Source organism: Mesoplodon mirus (assembly GCF_964341445.2).
Source record: "Mesoplodon mirus genome assembly, chromosome: 3".
NCBI classification, from domain to species: domain Eukaryota; kingdom Metazoa; phylum Chordata; class Mammalia; order Artiodactyla; family Ziphiidae; genus Mesoplodon; species Mesoplodon mirus.
In genome coordinates this window covers 28146652-28161580 of record NC_138978.1, presented here as the reverse complement: position 1 = coordinate 28161580, position 14929 = coordinate 28146652, and the positions used below count along the sequence as shown (strand labels likewise).

At 42.1% G+C, this 14929-nt stretch overlaps 1 protein-coding gene and 1 pseudogene across 3 annotated transcripts in view; one reads left to right on the top strand and one right to left on the bottom strand.

Annotated features, from left to right (window-relative positions):
• The window catches only part of LOC309799101 (methylosome protein WDR77-like), a 460959-nt pseudogene that overhangs the window by 349685 nt on the left and 96345 nt on the right, over positions 1–14929 (top strand). The gene's annotated exons all lie outside the window — the stretch shown is intronic.
• TINAGL1 (tubulointerstitial nephritis antigen like 1) overlaps positions 1–14929 on the bottom strand; it is a 33891-nt gene that overhangs the window by 18510 nt on the left and 452 nt on the right. For both annotated transcript variants that reach the window (XM_082614878.1, XM_082614880.1), the window contains exon 2: positions 14320–14466. The gene's annotated coding sequence lies outside the window, so the exon portion shown is untranslated. The remainder of the gene's footprint in view (positions 1–14319; positions 14467–14929) is intronic.

The following is a 14929-nucleotide window of genomic DNA, read 5'->3' as shown; positions in this document are numbered from 1 at the left end:
ATCTTTATTTTTATTTTTTTTTGGCCACATCACACAGCTTGTGGGATCTTAGTTCCCCAACCAGGGATTGAACCTGGTTCAATTGCCCTCGGCAATGAGAGTGTGGAGTGTGGAGTCCTAAGCACTGGGCAGCCAGGGAATTCCACTGACACTTTTTTTTTTTTAAACAATTAGTTTAATTTGATTTTTCATTAATTAATACATTCTCATTGTTCCAAAAAAATGTATAAAAAGCATACAATAAAAAGTCTCACTCGGATGCATGTGCCTCATTTGCCCTGTTCTGACTCCTTGTCCCCACCGCCTACAGGTCACCAGTGTTGTTTTTTTGTTTTGTTTTGTTTTTTTTTTGCGGTACACGGGACTCTCTCTGTTGTGGCCTCTCCCGTTGCGGAGCACAGGCTCCGGACGCACAGGCTCAGTGGCCATGGCTCACGGGCCCAGCCGCTCCGCAGCATGTGGGATCTTCCCGGACCGGGGCACAAACTCGTGTCCCCTGCACTGGCAGGCAGACTCTCAACCACTGCGCCACCAGGGAAGCCCTGATCACCAGTTTTTATTAGTATCTGAGGTTTTCTTGCAGAGTTGCTTTATGCACGTACAAAAATGAATAAATGTTCAGAACGCCCTTTTTACATAAAACGTAACAAACTATATATACTGTGCTGTACCTTTTCCCACTAGCCACACATCTTAGAGATTTTAATCAGCCAGTAGAGCTTCTTGTTCTTTTATATCACTGCCTAATATTCTATTGTAGACTGAAATAATTCATTTAACCAATTCCCTATTGATGGACATTTGAGTCCTTTCTAGTTTTTCTTTTTCTTTTTGGTATTACGATAATGCTGCAATAAATAATCACGTACATATTTTGTTTAATACATGTTAAAGGTGTACTCGCAGAATTAATTCCCAGCAGTGGATGGCTGGGTTGAAGGTACTGTATTTGTTTTCTATGGCTGCATAACAGTATCACAAACTCAGCAGCTTAAAATAACACCCTGAGAGTCTATAGGTCAGTCCTGCATGGTGTAGCTGGGTTCTCTGCTCAGGATGGAATCAAGGTGTTGGTGAGGCTTAGTCCTCATCTGGAGCCTCAGGGGGAATATCGATTTCCAAGCTCACTCCTGTCGTTTGTAGAGATGGCTTCCTTATGGTCTCTGATTTCTTGCTGGCGATCAGCTGAGGGCCTCCCTCAGCTTCTGGAGGACACCTACATACTCTACCATGTGGCTTCCTCCAAATGGCACAATGAATCCTTCTCATGCTTCAAATCTCTGACTTCTCCTGAGACCAGCTGGAGAAAATTCTCTGCATTTAATGGGCTCAGCTGATCAGGTCCAGCCCCCTCAGGGTAATCTCTCTTCCTTAAAATCCACTGATTTGGGACCTTAACTTACATCTGCAAAATCTCTTTCGCCATATAATGGAACATAATCATTGAGCCCATATTTTCATCATATTTACCGATTCTGCCCACATGCAAAGGATCACACAAAGTTGAAAGCCAAGGAGGGTCACCTTAGAATCCAATCTAACACAGGGGTATTTGTAAATTGGATAGATAGCGCCATCTGGTCCCCCATGGGATCTCCCCTCCACCAGCAACGCTGAGCATGCCTGCTTCTCCACAGTGTCACATAAAGAATGATATCAAACTTCTGGATTTCTGCCAATCTGATAGGTGAAAATGGAATCTCACTGTATTTTTTTAAAGTACATTGCTTTTTTTATTATAATTTTTAAAAATTTATTTTATCTTATCTATTTATTTTGGCCGCGTTGGGTCTTTGTTGCTGTGCGAGGGCTTTCTCTAGTTGCGGCGAGGGGGGGCTGCTCTTCGTTGCGGTGCGTGGGCTTCTCATTGCGGTGGCTTCTCTTGTTCTAGAGCATGGGCTCTAGGCGCCTGGGCTTCAGTAGTTGTGGCACGTGGCTCAGTAGTTGTGGCTCGTGAGCTCTAGAGAGCAGGCCCAGGAGTTGTGGCGTGCGGGCTTAGTTGCTCTGCGGCATGTGGGATCTTCCCGGGCCAGGGCTTGAACCTGTGTCCCCTTCATTGGCAGGCGGATTCTTAACCACTGCGCCACCAGGGAAGCCCTCAATGTATTTTTAATCTGTGGTTATCTTCTTACAAATAAGGCTGAGGATTTCTTCAGGGCTTCCCTGGTGGTGCAGTGGTTGAGAGTCTGCCTGCCGATGCAGGAGACATGGGCTCGTACCCTGGTCCGGGAAGATCCCACATGCCGCGGAGCGGCTAGGCCTGTGAGCCATGGCCGCTGAGCCTGCGTGTCCGGAGCCTGTGCTCCGCAACGGGAGAGGCCACAACAGTGAGAGGCCTGCGTACAGCAAAAAAAAAAAAAAAAAAAAAAAGGCTGAGGATTTCTTCAAAAGCTTAAAAGCCATTTATATTTCTTATTTGTTAATGGCTTCTGGTTTTGAGTCATAGAAAGGTCTTTCTAACTCCAAAGTTAATCAGAAACCCTTCTATGTTTTCTCCTGCTGTTTTGATGGTTTCATTATATATTCACTGGTTCTTGGAACTAGAAGCTTTTCTTGTCATTTCCTTAGCAGTGAGTGCAAAGCTGGATCCCAAAAAGGCTTGGGGTTTGAGGTAGAGAAATGAGCCTCCACGGTGGAGCCCTCTCAGTGCTGGGCTCCAATCTACTGCAGCTCTGCCAGAAATCCCATCCAGCAGACCTTCCACCTCCTTCCCTCCAGCACTCATGGTGTCCTGGGCTGGCACAGGGGGCCCAGAGTTGAGGGGGACACTGCACTGCCTGAGGAATGAGACAAGGACATGGCCAGACCAGGATTCGAAATACAGAGCCAGGGCTGTGAGCACAGGGAAGAGAGAGGGGGACTCTGATGGGAGTGTTTAGGAGGCTCCAGGGAGGAGTTGGCATCTGAGCTGAGCATTAAGAATGAGGAGAAATGGCAGCAATGGGGGAAGGAGAACAGCAGGAGCAAAAACAGGGAGGTGGAAAAATCAGCCTTTAATCTAGCCTGGAGAGAAGGATTTAGTGGACCATGAAGTCCTCAAGGGTAGAGGCAGGGGATGACTTATCTCCGTGCACCAGCCAGAGTTTGTCAAATGAAATGAAGCAGAAGGGACAGGGGGCTTTGGATCCCAGGCAAAATCATTTTCCCTTTTACTCTGACAGTGAGAAGCCAAGACCTCCAAGAAGAAGCCCTTGGCTCAGCCATCATCTCAGAACCTGGGCGATCTCTGCACACCACTGCCCCCTTGTGGCTGATTTGGGAATTATCTGTGACTAACCTCAGGGGTCGGATCTAAGAAGAGCCAATCCAGAACTGAAGGTTGGGGAGGAGGCTGGGTGGGTCTCAGAGGATTAAAAAACCATGAAATTCTGTTCGGAGTCCAGTGGGCCCTCAAAGACCGTCTGGTCTGACTTCTTCATTACATATGGAGAAACCAAGTCTCAAAGAGGGTACTGCCAGGGAATGAGTGGAGGGATCACCAGACTTGGTGTAGGACAGTCCTCAGTCTGCAGGCTGGTGCCACTTCTTACTGGTTCTGAGACCCTGGGAAAGTGGCCTCACCCCCCACTGATCCACAGTTTCCATCTCTGTCAAATGGAGTCTGGGGTCTGGTAGACTTCTCTTTTCTGCTAATGTCAGGCTAAGTTACTCAGATCAATTCTCCCATTGAAAACAACTAAAAACGCTGGTAAACTGGTGTAACCAGAGGGTACGGAATTACCAGAACAAAATGGAAGGAAAACAGAAAGTTTGACAGATAAACCAAGCAAGAAAGTCATTTTTTCTGATTCTGGCCAATTGGAACTGTTATTTTGCCGACTCCCCTGCGCAAGGGGCACAGATAAAGTTAGAGTACATAATGAATGATCATATAGAAAACCTTCCCCACAATAAGCCAGGAATCCCGAAAGCCATGCTTCCAGAAGCCAGCCCTAGTATGGACTTGCAGCCCCAGCTTATATCGGTTGGATGGTCTGTAAACTCAAGTCTTGAACTTAGATTGACGTGCCCCCAGACTGTGTGCCTCCAGCCTCCTGGAAAAAGCAAGTGAAAATCTTCTTTGGAGGGAGGGTTGATTAACTCTACATCTGAAGAAGTTAAGTGTGTAGATTATAACCTCTAGGATAAACATTAACACAATAAAAACAGCATAATTCCCAAGTCAGTTAAAGGAAGTGGAAGTCCCCTCTGGGTGAGGTTACTAACCAAATACCTATGCATATTAACATCAGACAGAGTGGGCTTTAAGGCGAGAAGTACTATTAGGATACAACTCAATATCAAAAAAACAAAGAACCCAATCAAAAAATGGGCAGGAGACCTAAATAGACATTTCTCCAAAGAAGACATCCAGATGGTCAACAAGCACATGAAAAGATAATTAATAATTAGCTCAACATTAGCTAATTATTAGAGAAATGCAAATCAAAACTATAATGAGGTATCATCTCATACCAGTCAGAATGGCCATCATCAAAAAGTCTACAAATAATAAATGCTGGAGAGGATGTGGAGAAAAAGGAACCCCCCTACACTATTGGTGGGAATGTAAATTGGTACAGTCACAGGAACCCCCCTACACTCTTGGTGGGAATGTAAATTGGTACAGTCACTATGGAGAACACTATGGAAGTTCCTTAAAAAACTAAAAATAGAGTATGATCCTGCAATTCCGCTCCTTGGCATATATCCAGAGAAGACTATAATTTGAAAAGATATATGCATCCCAATGTTCATTGCAGCACTATTTACAATAGCCAAGACATGGAAGCAACATAAATGCCCATTGACAGATGAATGGATAAAGAAGATGTGGTATATATATACAAAGGACTATCACTCAGCCATAAAAAAGAATGAAATAATGCCATTTACAGCAACATGGGTGGACCCAGAGATTATCATACTAAGTGAAGTAAGCCAGACAGAGAAAGACAAATATCATATGATATAGCTTAAAAGCCATTTATATTTCTTATTTGTTAATGGCTTCTGGTATATATATAGCTTATATATGAATCCAAAAAAAAATACAAATGAACTTATTTACAAGACAGAAATAGACCTACAGACATACAAAACAAGCTTATGGTTACCAAAGGAGAAAGTGAGGTTGGGATTAACATATACACACTATTATATACACACTATTATATATAAAATAGATAACCAACAAAGACCTACTGTATAGCACAGGGAACTATACTCTATATTTTTAATAACAAATAAGGGAAAAGAATCTGAAAAAGAATATATCTGAATATAAAAGAATATATCTGAATCACTGTGATGTACACCTGAAACTAACACAACATCGTAAATCAACTATACTTCAATAAAAAAGAGGTACTATTAGGAATAGAGGGGACCACTGTATAAATAATAAATAATAAGTTGAACAGGCCCTCCACAAAAGAGGAAAACCAAATGATTGATAAACATATGAAAAAGTGCTCAACCTTATATGTAATCAGAAAAATGCAAATTAAGACCACAGTAAGATGCTACTACACACTTATCATATTGGGATAATTTACAATTTGAACAATATCATGTATTGGAGATTACTAGACATGCAAAGAGGCAGGAAAACATGACTGGTAGTGAAGAGAAAAGAATAGAAGATAGTGTCAGAACCACAATGATCCACATGCTGGAGTTAGCAGACAAGAACTTTAAAATAACTCTGATAATATGTTAAAGAACATAGAAGAAAAAAAGATTGACAAGGTGGATATAAAATAGAGATTGTCAATAGAGAAGTGGAATAAATTTTTTTAAATAATCAAATATTCTAAAACTGGCAAATACAACACCTGAAATCAAGAACTTATTGGAGATATATATATGTATATATATATATATATTTTTAATGCTATGGGATTGGAAACTTTATTTTTTATTTTTTTAATTTATTTTTCTTTGCAGTACGCGGGCCTCTCACTGCTGTGGCCTCTCCCATTGCAGAGCACAGGCTCCGGACGCGCAGGCTCAGTGGCCATGGCTCATGGGCCCAGATGCTCTGCAGCATGTGGGATCTTCCCGGACCGGGGCACGAACCCGTGTCTCCTGCACTGACAGGCGGACTCTCAACCACTGCGCCACCAGGGAAGCCCGAAGACTTATTGGATATATTTAACAACAATGACAACAACAACAAAAGGGTACAGCAGAAAGAAAAAAAAACAGGATTAGCAAACTTGAAGACAATTCTACGGAAAATATCCAAGCTGAGACAGAGAAAAATATAGCAGGAACAGAGCATAACGAGTTCTGACATTTGTGTAATTAGAATCCCAGAAGGGGAGAAAAGAGAGTTGGGACAGAAGCAATATTTGAGGATTACTTCAAATGACTTATAATTTCCCAAAACTGTTGAAAGATATCAACCCACAAATTCAAGAAGCTTAGTAAAACCCAAACAGGTTTCACTAAAGAAAACCACACTTAGACATACCATTGTCAACAGCTGAAAACTGAGACAAAGAGAAAATCTTAAAAGCAGCTAGATAAACGAAGACACATTATCTTTAAAGCAACAGTAATAAGACTGATGCCTACATTTCAACAGAAGCTATAAATCCAGAAGAAAATAGAATGACACTTTAAAAGGTCAGAAATGAAAACGAAAAACAAAAAAACAAAAAAACCCCAACCCTGCTAATCTAGAATTCTATACAGAGGAGGGACAATCTTTTAAGAATTAAGGTGAAACAAAGACATTTTTGTACAAAGAAAAGTTGAGAAAATCTATTGCTGGCCAACCTCTACCACAAGAAACATTAAAGAAAATTCTTCAGGCTGAAGTAAAATCCCAGATGAAAGCACAGACCTTCAGAAAGAAATACAGGTAACTGGCAAGGACAAATGTGTGGGTAAAAATTAAAAATTGACAAGTATGGGCTTCCCTGGTGGCGCAGTGGTTGAGAATCTGCCTGCTAATGCAGGGGACACGGGTTTGAGCCCTGGTCTGGGAAGATCCCACATGCCGTGGAGCAACTAGGCCCGTGAGCCACAACTACTGAGCCTGCGCGTCTGGAGCCTGTGCTCCACAACAAGAGAGGCCGCGACAGTGAGAGGCCCGCACACCGCGATGAAGAGTGGCCCCCGCTCGCCACAACTAGAGAAAGCCTTCGCACAGAAACGAAGACCCAACACAGCCAAAAATAAATAAATAAATAGCGTTCCCTTAAAAAAAAAAAAACTGACAAGTAAAACAATAATAGAAATGTCTTGTAGGGTTTATAACATATATAGAAGTAAAACATAATAAAGAAATAAAGAATAATAGCACAAAAGGTGGAAGGGAGTGAAAGGAGCTGAACTGTTGTAAGTTTCTTACATTGTTAAAACAGTGGTAAACATATTAATTTAATACTACAATGAGTCTGTAATACTGTGATATGGACTGAATGTTTGTGTCTCTCCCTCCCCACCCCACCCCCCCATTCATACACTGAAACTCTAATCTCCAATGTGATGGTATTTGGAGATGGGGCCTTTAGGAATTAATTAGGTTATGAAGATAGAGTCCTCATGGGATTAGTGCCCTTATAAGAAAAGGGGCAGACTTCCCTGATGGGGCAGTGGTTAAGAATCTGCCTGCTAATGCAGGGGACACGGGTTCGAGCCCTGGTCTGGGAAGTTCCCACATGCCGCGGAGCAATGGAGCCCGTGCACCAAAACTACTGAGCCTGCGCTCTAGAGCCCATGCTCCGCAACAAGAGAAGCCACTGCAATGGGAAGCCTGTGCACTGCAACAAAGAGTAGCCCCTGCTCGCCACAACTAGAGAAAGCCTGCGTGCAGCAACAAAGACCCAACACAGCCAAAATTAAATGAATTAAATAAATTAATTAATTAAAAAAAAAAAAGAGGGGCAAGAGAGCTTGCTTCCTCTCTCTGCCATGCTAGGACACAGCAAGAAGGCAGCTGTCTGCAAACCAGGAAGAGGACTCTCACCAGAGCCCAATCATGCTGATGCCCTGATTTTGGACTTCCCAGCCACCCAAACTGTGAGAAATAAATTCCTGTTGTTTAAGCCAATTAGCTTATGGTATTTTGTTATAGCAGCTTGAACTAAGACATAGAGTAATAGGTCCAAGATGCATATTTAAATCTCTATAGTAACTACTGAAAGAATTTTATAAAAATGTATAACTAGAACCTAATAAAGGAAAAAAATTAAATAATAAAAACAACTTGATTATCCAAAAGAAGAGAACAGTGGGTGAATAAATGAACAAAGAACAGATGAGACAGAAAAACAAATAGCAAATGGTAGACCTTAATCCAACTCTATCAATAATTACATTAAATATATATGGTTTAAACAAACTGACTAAAGACAGATATCATTAAAATGGATTTTTAAAAGCCCAATTGTATTCATTTACAAGAAACACTTAAAAAATATAAAAACACAGAAACAAAAGGATGAAAAAAGGTATACCATTCAAACTACTTTAAAAAAAACCTAGTGTCACTATAATAATACCAGATAAAATAAGCTTAAGACAGAAAGTATTACTAGAAATAAAAACAGATGTTTTATAACAATAAAAGTCCAATTCAACGGGAAGATATTATAATTCTAAATTTGTATGCACCAAGTAACACAGCTTAAAAGTACATAAAGCAAAAGTTGTTGAGACTAAAAGAGAAATAGACAAACATACCACCACAGTTGGAGATTTTAACACACTTTTTTCCCAAAATCAAACAAATAAACAAAATCAGTAAAGGTATAGATGATTCGGACAAAGTAGTTAACCAGTATGACTCAATTGACACATATAGAATATATACGCAGAACAGGTTTCACAAAAGAAGATATACAAATGGCCAATAAGCACATGAAAAGGTGTTCGACATCATTGGTTGTTAGGAAACTCCAAACTGAATCCACAATGAGATAACATTTCATACCACTAGAATGGCTAAAATAAGATTCACCTACTAAATCCTGGTGAGGATTTAGAGCAACTAGAGCTTTCATACATTGCTGATGGGAGTGTAAATAAGTACACCACCTGAGAAGACTAACAGCTTCTTAGAAAGTTAAACATTTTTCTGCCTTACGAACTAGCAATTCTACTCCTAGGTATTTACCCCAGATATCGGGGCTGATTTCAGATCTGGGGTGGGAAATGTACAAGATGAGAAAGTGAAAACATAGTCATGAGCCCCTGATGGTGAACACACATCACCTATAAAAGTAGGCTTGTCAGAAAAAGAAAAAGAAATATGAATCTGATTAAGTCTCTGGATCCAGTTACCAATTAACAGGAAATTCAGAGAAGAGAGGAATATGCTACCTTCACCATGGGGATGCAATTAGCAATGACTGTGGGAAACTCTGTAAGACAAATGATCTGGTTTCATTAGCAAATGAATCACAAGAAGAAGAAAAAAAGATGGAAAGAGAACCAAGGATTAAACAAAATTTAATGACATTAAAATAAGCAAAAAACAGGCAAAGTGAGAGGCTGCTGGTTGCTCTTGCGGGTGGAGGTGGGAAGGGGTTATTAAGGAGGGGGCGTGCGGAGAGTTTCTGGGGTGGCGGGCAAGGATTTGCCTTCAGACGGGTGGTGGTTATAGGGGAGTTTGCCTAATTATGGTTCACTAATCTGTACCTTTGTTTTATGTGGCTTCTGTATTCATGTTGTATTTCACCATAAAAAGGATTTAAAGAAATCATTCAGAAGATGTGGATGCAGATTTTTAGGCTTCAACTCCCAGAGATTCTGAATCTCTGAATGAAGCTACCTAAACCACCACTTCTTAGAAACTGACAGATGTTTTTATGTAACCACTGTCCCAAGATGCATTTTGAAAAACATTGGTGAAGGAATTGGGGGGCCAGGGATGGATTTCGCAGCCGAATGACAGGCTGAGTTTTTGCCTCAGAAAGATCCCTCTGTAGCGTGGAAGATGGCCTGGAGGAGTCTGGAGTCTGACTCACAAGGTCGGAAGAGATGACAAAGGTCTGACGATCAGAGCAGTGGCCTTGGGGATGGGAGGGGATGCAGAGTCGAGAGATGTTACAGAGGTAAAACGTCAAAGAGCATTTCCAAATTCCCAACAGATATTCTTTGGGATTTGGGTATGAGATGTCAGAATCCCAGGAAATTCTCAGGAATTCCTGAAATCATACATTATTCTGTATTTTCCCCAACACTTTATGGGTTTTGGAAAAATAATGATCGATCATAATAATAAACAGTGAAAATTTTTCTGTAAGAGGGTTATACTAAACATTTCAGAGGTTTCCTGTTTAAAAAATCAGGATTATAGATGCATGGTTTATTATTATTACGAGCCATTATATGACAGGATGGTATATAGTAATCCCCCAACCCCCACATATCCATGGTTTTGCTTTCCACAGTTTCAGTTACCCACAGTCAACCATGGTCCAAAAATATTAAATAGAAAATTCCAGAAACAATTCATAAGTTTTAAATTGAGCGCCATTCTGAGTAGCGTGATGAAATCTCTAGCTGTCCCACTCCATCCCACAGGAAACATGAATCATCCCTTTATCAGTGTAATCCTGCCCATGAGTCATTCAGTATCCATCAGTTATCAGATTGACTGTAGTGGTATCTTGGTGCTTGTGTTCAAATAACCCTTATTTTTACTTAATAAGGACCACAAAGCCCAAGAGTAGTGATGCTGGCAATTCAGATATGCCAAACAGAAGCTGTAAAGTCCTTCCTTTAAGCAAAAGTCCTAAACTTATAGGGAATGAAAAAATGCTGAGGTTGCTAAGATCTATGGTAAGAATAAATTTTCTATCCCTGAAATTGTGAAGAAGAAAAAAGAAATTCATGCTAGTTTGGATGTCACACCTCAAAGTGCAAAAGTTATGGCCACAGTGCAAGATTAGTGCTTAGTTAAGGCATGAAATTTGAACAATAAGATATTTTGAGAAAGAGAGAGACCACATTCACATAACTTTCATTACAGTATATTATAATTGTTCTATTTAGTTGGTGTTAATCTACTGTGCCTACTTTATAAATTAAACTTTATCATAGGTATGTATGGATAGGGAAAAACATAGTACATACAGGGCTCAGTACTCTCCACAATTTCAGGCATCCACTGGGAGTCTAGGAACATATCGCCCTTGGATAAGGGGGTACTACTGTATTTCAGTGACATGTAACAATGACCTCTACCTCGTATAGACACTTGATCATTAAAAAAAAATTAGGGACTTCCATGGTGGCACAGTGGTTAAGAATCCGCCTGCCAATGCAGGGAACACGGGTTCGATCCCTGGTCCAGGAAGACCCCATGTGCCGCGGAGCAACTAAGCCCCTGCGCTACAACTACTGAGCCCGCGTACCACAACTACTGAAGCCTGCGCACTTTAGGGCCTGCATGCTTCAACTACTGAGCTCGCGTGCCTAGAGCCCGTGATCCGCAACAAGAGAAGCCACCGCAATGAGAAGCCCACACACCACAATGAAGAGTAGGCCCTGCGTGCCACAACTACAGAAAGCCCACGCGCAGCAACGAAGACCCAATGCAGCCAAAAATAAATAAAATATTTTTAAAAATTAAAAAGGGGAAACATTAACTTAACGTAAATGCCAAATAAAAGTCATTTAAAAAATTGAGTGATATCATAAATGCTTACTACTTAAAAGGGTCTTAAAATGAAAATTTAAAACACAAAGTATTAATTGCCCTTGATCTTTTGTTTTTATGATAAATATTTCTGGTGTGGAGGAACTGATTTCACTTTGCACTGATGCTGGTTGAACTGAGTGTGTTCAAACACATCTTCAAGCTGGGTATTAGGTACATGTTACTTCATATAACTTTCCTCCTTTTAGTAATGAACAATTTTGCTTTACAGAGAACTATAGCCTAGAGCAAACATTCAAACACTGGAAAATACCAGCTAACATAATTGGGTAGTATTCGAGTAACATGGTGAAATTACCAAATTAGGGACTTGTTTTGCTTCCAAAACTTATTATTTCTTGGAACACCACTCATAGGATTTGAGTAAAGCTTACTCATATTATATATATAAACTTATAAATATTCATTTTTTTTTTGCCAAGAATGGCTCACAGATTAGCAGCAAACAGGTCCACAAACACACACTTATAACATGGCAACAGCTATGAGCAAGACTGATTACATCTCCACCAATTCTCCTCTACATGCTCCTGTCCCAGAGCCCAGAAATGTCGACCTTGACCTTTGGCTCCACATGCCAGTATTTCCTGCTCTAGCTTTTGACATGTCAGTGGCTTCCTTCAAACCAGAAACTTCTCTATGTTGATCGTTAAGCTTTAATTTTCACAGGAGAATAATCATAGCTTTTCCTACCACCAGAGGTTGGTATCATACAAACCAAGAGAAGAGAGAGTTTCCAGGAGAGAGTGGTCAGCTGTGTGAGTGAGACGGGTGCTGATCAAGGCTGTGGACTGATTGAGTCAAGGTCAATGGCATGACCCTCCTTCTAGAAAGTTCTGCTCCCACTTCTACTTGTTCTACAGAGACAGCTGTGGGCTGGGGTGTTGGTGGGCTCCACCTATTCTGGAACCTGCCCACACCTTTCACAGCCTCAGAACCTTTGCAGTGCTGTTCCCTCTTCCTGGAGCATCTTTCCCGAACCCTCCCAGTCATCAGGTCTCTCCTCAAATGTCACCTCCCACCACCCTCTCCAGTCACTCTAATTCCTTCACATCACCCATCACAATCTAGCATTATCTGGTTTATTTACCTGATTGGTACCTGTCCTCCCTGCCCACCCCATGGAATGTCAGCTCTACAACAGCAATGATCTCTGCTGAATCCCAGCGCCTAGAACAGTGTCTGGCACAGAGGTGTTCAGTGAATATTTATTGAATGAATGAGCAACTGAGTGGATGGAGTAGGCGGGTGCAGATGGCTTTTTAAAGTCATCTCTCTGGACTTCTCTCTCCTCCTTTGTCAAAGGGGGAAGAGAACTCCTCTGCAGCCCTTTTCAACAAGGCATTTTTTTTAAAGACACTTAAAAAAAATAATTAATTAATTTTTGGCTCTGTTGGGTCTTCGTTGCTGCAAGCGAGGGCCACTCTCGTTGCGGAGCACAGGCACGAGACGCACAGGCTCAGTAGTTGTGGCTCATGGGCCTAGTTGCTCCGCAACATGTGGGATCTTTCCAGACCAGGGCTCGAACCCGGGTTCCCTGAATTGGCAGGCAGATTCTCAACCACTGCGCCACCAGGGAAACCCCAGTAAGGTATCTTTGGACCCAGATACTGAATCCTTAGCTGAGCAAATGCGATGCATGTTCTGCTTGGATGCAATACTGATAGTGGCCAGTGGGTGGCAGCAAGTCACTATGGTTGAACCATGACAAAGCCTGGGCCACGGCACGGAACACCTGAAGTTCAACCTCCCAACAGCCAAGCTTGGTTTTTTTCACCATCTGGGTGAAAGCAAGACTTTTCTTTCTCTCTCTCTCTCTCTCTCTTTTTTTTTAATACAGAAGGTTCTTATTAGTCATCTATTTTATATGTATTAGTGTATATATGTCAATCCCAATCTCCCAATTCATCCCCCCCCCACCACTTTCCCCTCTTGGTGTCCATGCATTTGTTCTCTACATCTGGGTCTCTGTTTCGGCCTTGCAAACTGGTTCACCTGTACACTTTTTCTAGATTCCACATACATGTGTTAATATCTGATATTTGTTTTTCTCTTTCTGACTTACTTCACTCTGTATGACAGTCTCTAGGTCCATCCATGTCTCTACTAATGACCCAATTTCATTCCTTTTTAAGGCTGAGTAATACTCCATTGTATATATGTACCACATCTTCTTTATCCATTCGTCTGTCAGTGGACATTTAGGTTGCTTCCATGACCTGGATATTGTAAATAGTGCTGCAATGAATACTGGGGTGCATGTGTCTTTTTGAATTATGGTTTTCTCTGGGTATATGCCCAGTAGTGGGATTGCTGGGTCATATGGTAATTCTATTTTTAGTTCTTTAAGGAACCTCCATACTGTTCTCCATAGTGGCTGTATCAATTTACATTCCCACCAACAGTGCAAGAGGGTTCCCTTTTCTCCACACCCTCTCCAGCATTTGTTGTTTGTAGATTTTCTGATGATGTCCATTCTAACTGGTGCGAGGTGATACCTCATTGTAGTTTTTATTTGCATTTCTCTAACAGTGATGTTGAGCAGCTTTTCATGTGCCTCTGAAAGCAAGACTTTCTTAAACACAGTGTACATACCCCTGCTGCCCTAAAGGGAGAAGACTGAACTACGTTTGAAGTCAAATCCCAGTTCTGCCACTTACCGGCTAGGCGACCGCTGGGTTTGCTTCTCTAACGTGGGGGCATTATAAGCTCACTGGGTCATTATGAGTCTCCAGCAGGTAAAGGCTGTGGAAGGACAGCATGTGCTCTCAGGAGAAGGCTCTCAGGACTGCGTGTGGAGCCTGGACCTGCAGAGACCCCAGGGAGCACCTCATTCTCCAAGCTGTCTCCACCTCCCTTGGCTCTCCCCCTCCTCCTCCCCACCCCACCCCCCATTCTGCACCTGCACCCATAGCACAGGTGCCCACGTGGCTGAAGACAAAACACACCGGATGACAGGCTTCATTCTAAATGGATCCCCACAAACCTCGAGTGGGCACCTGTGCTGGCAATCCCACCCATTTCATTGGACCATTCACCCTTCCACGCGCATTGTGACGTTTCCACTCGGCCCTCTCCTAAAAACACCAGGACCCTCTCCTGCCTCCTTGCTCTGCACTATGATTTTGCTTCTTACTCCGCTAAGAAAGAAACAATCAGTAGAGAGCTCTGCGTTCTCCCAGCGACCTGCCTGTCCCCGCGGAGGTGCGGCACGAGCTCCCATCTGGACGCACCTTCCCCCCGCCCCCAGGACGCCAGCCCCTCCCACCC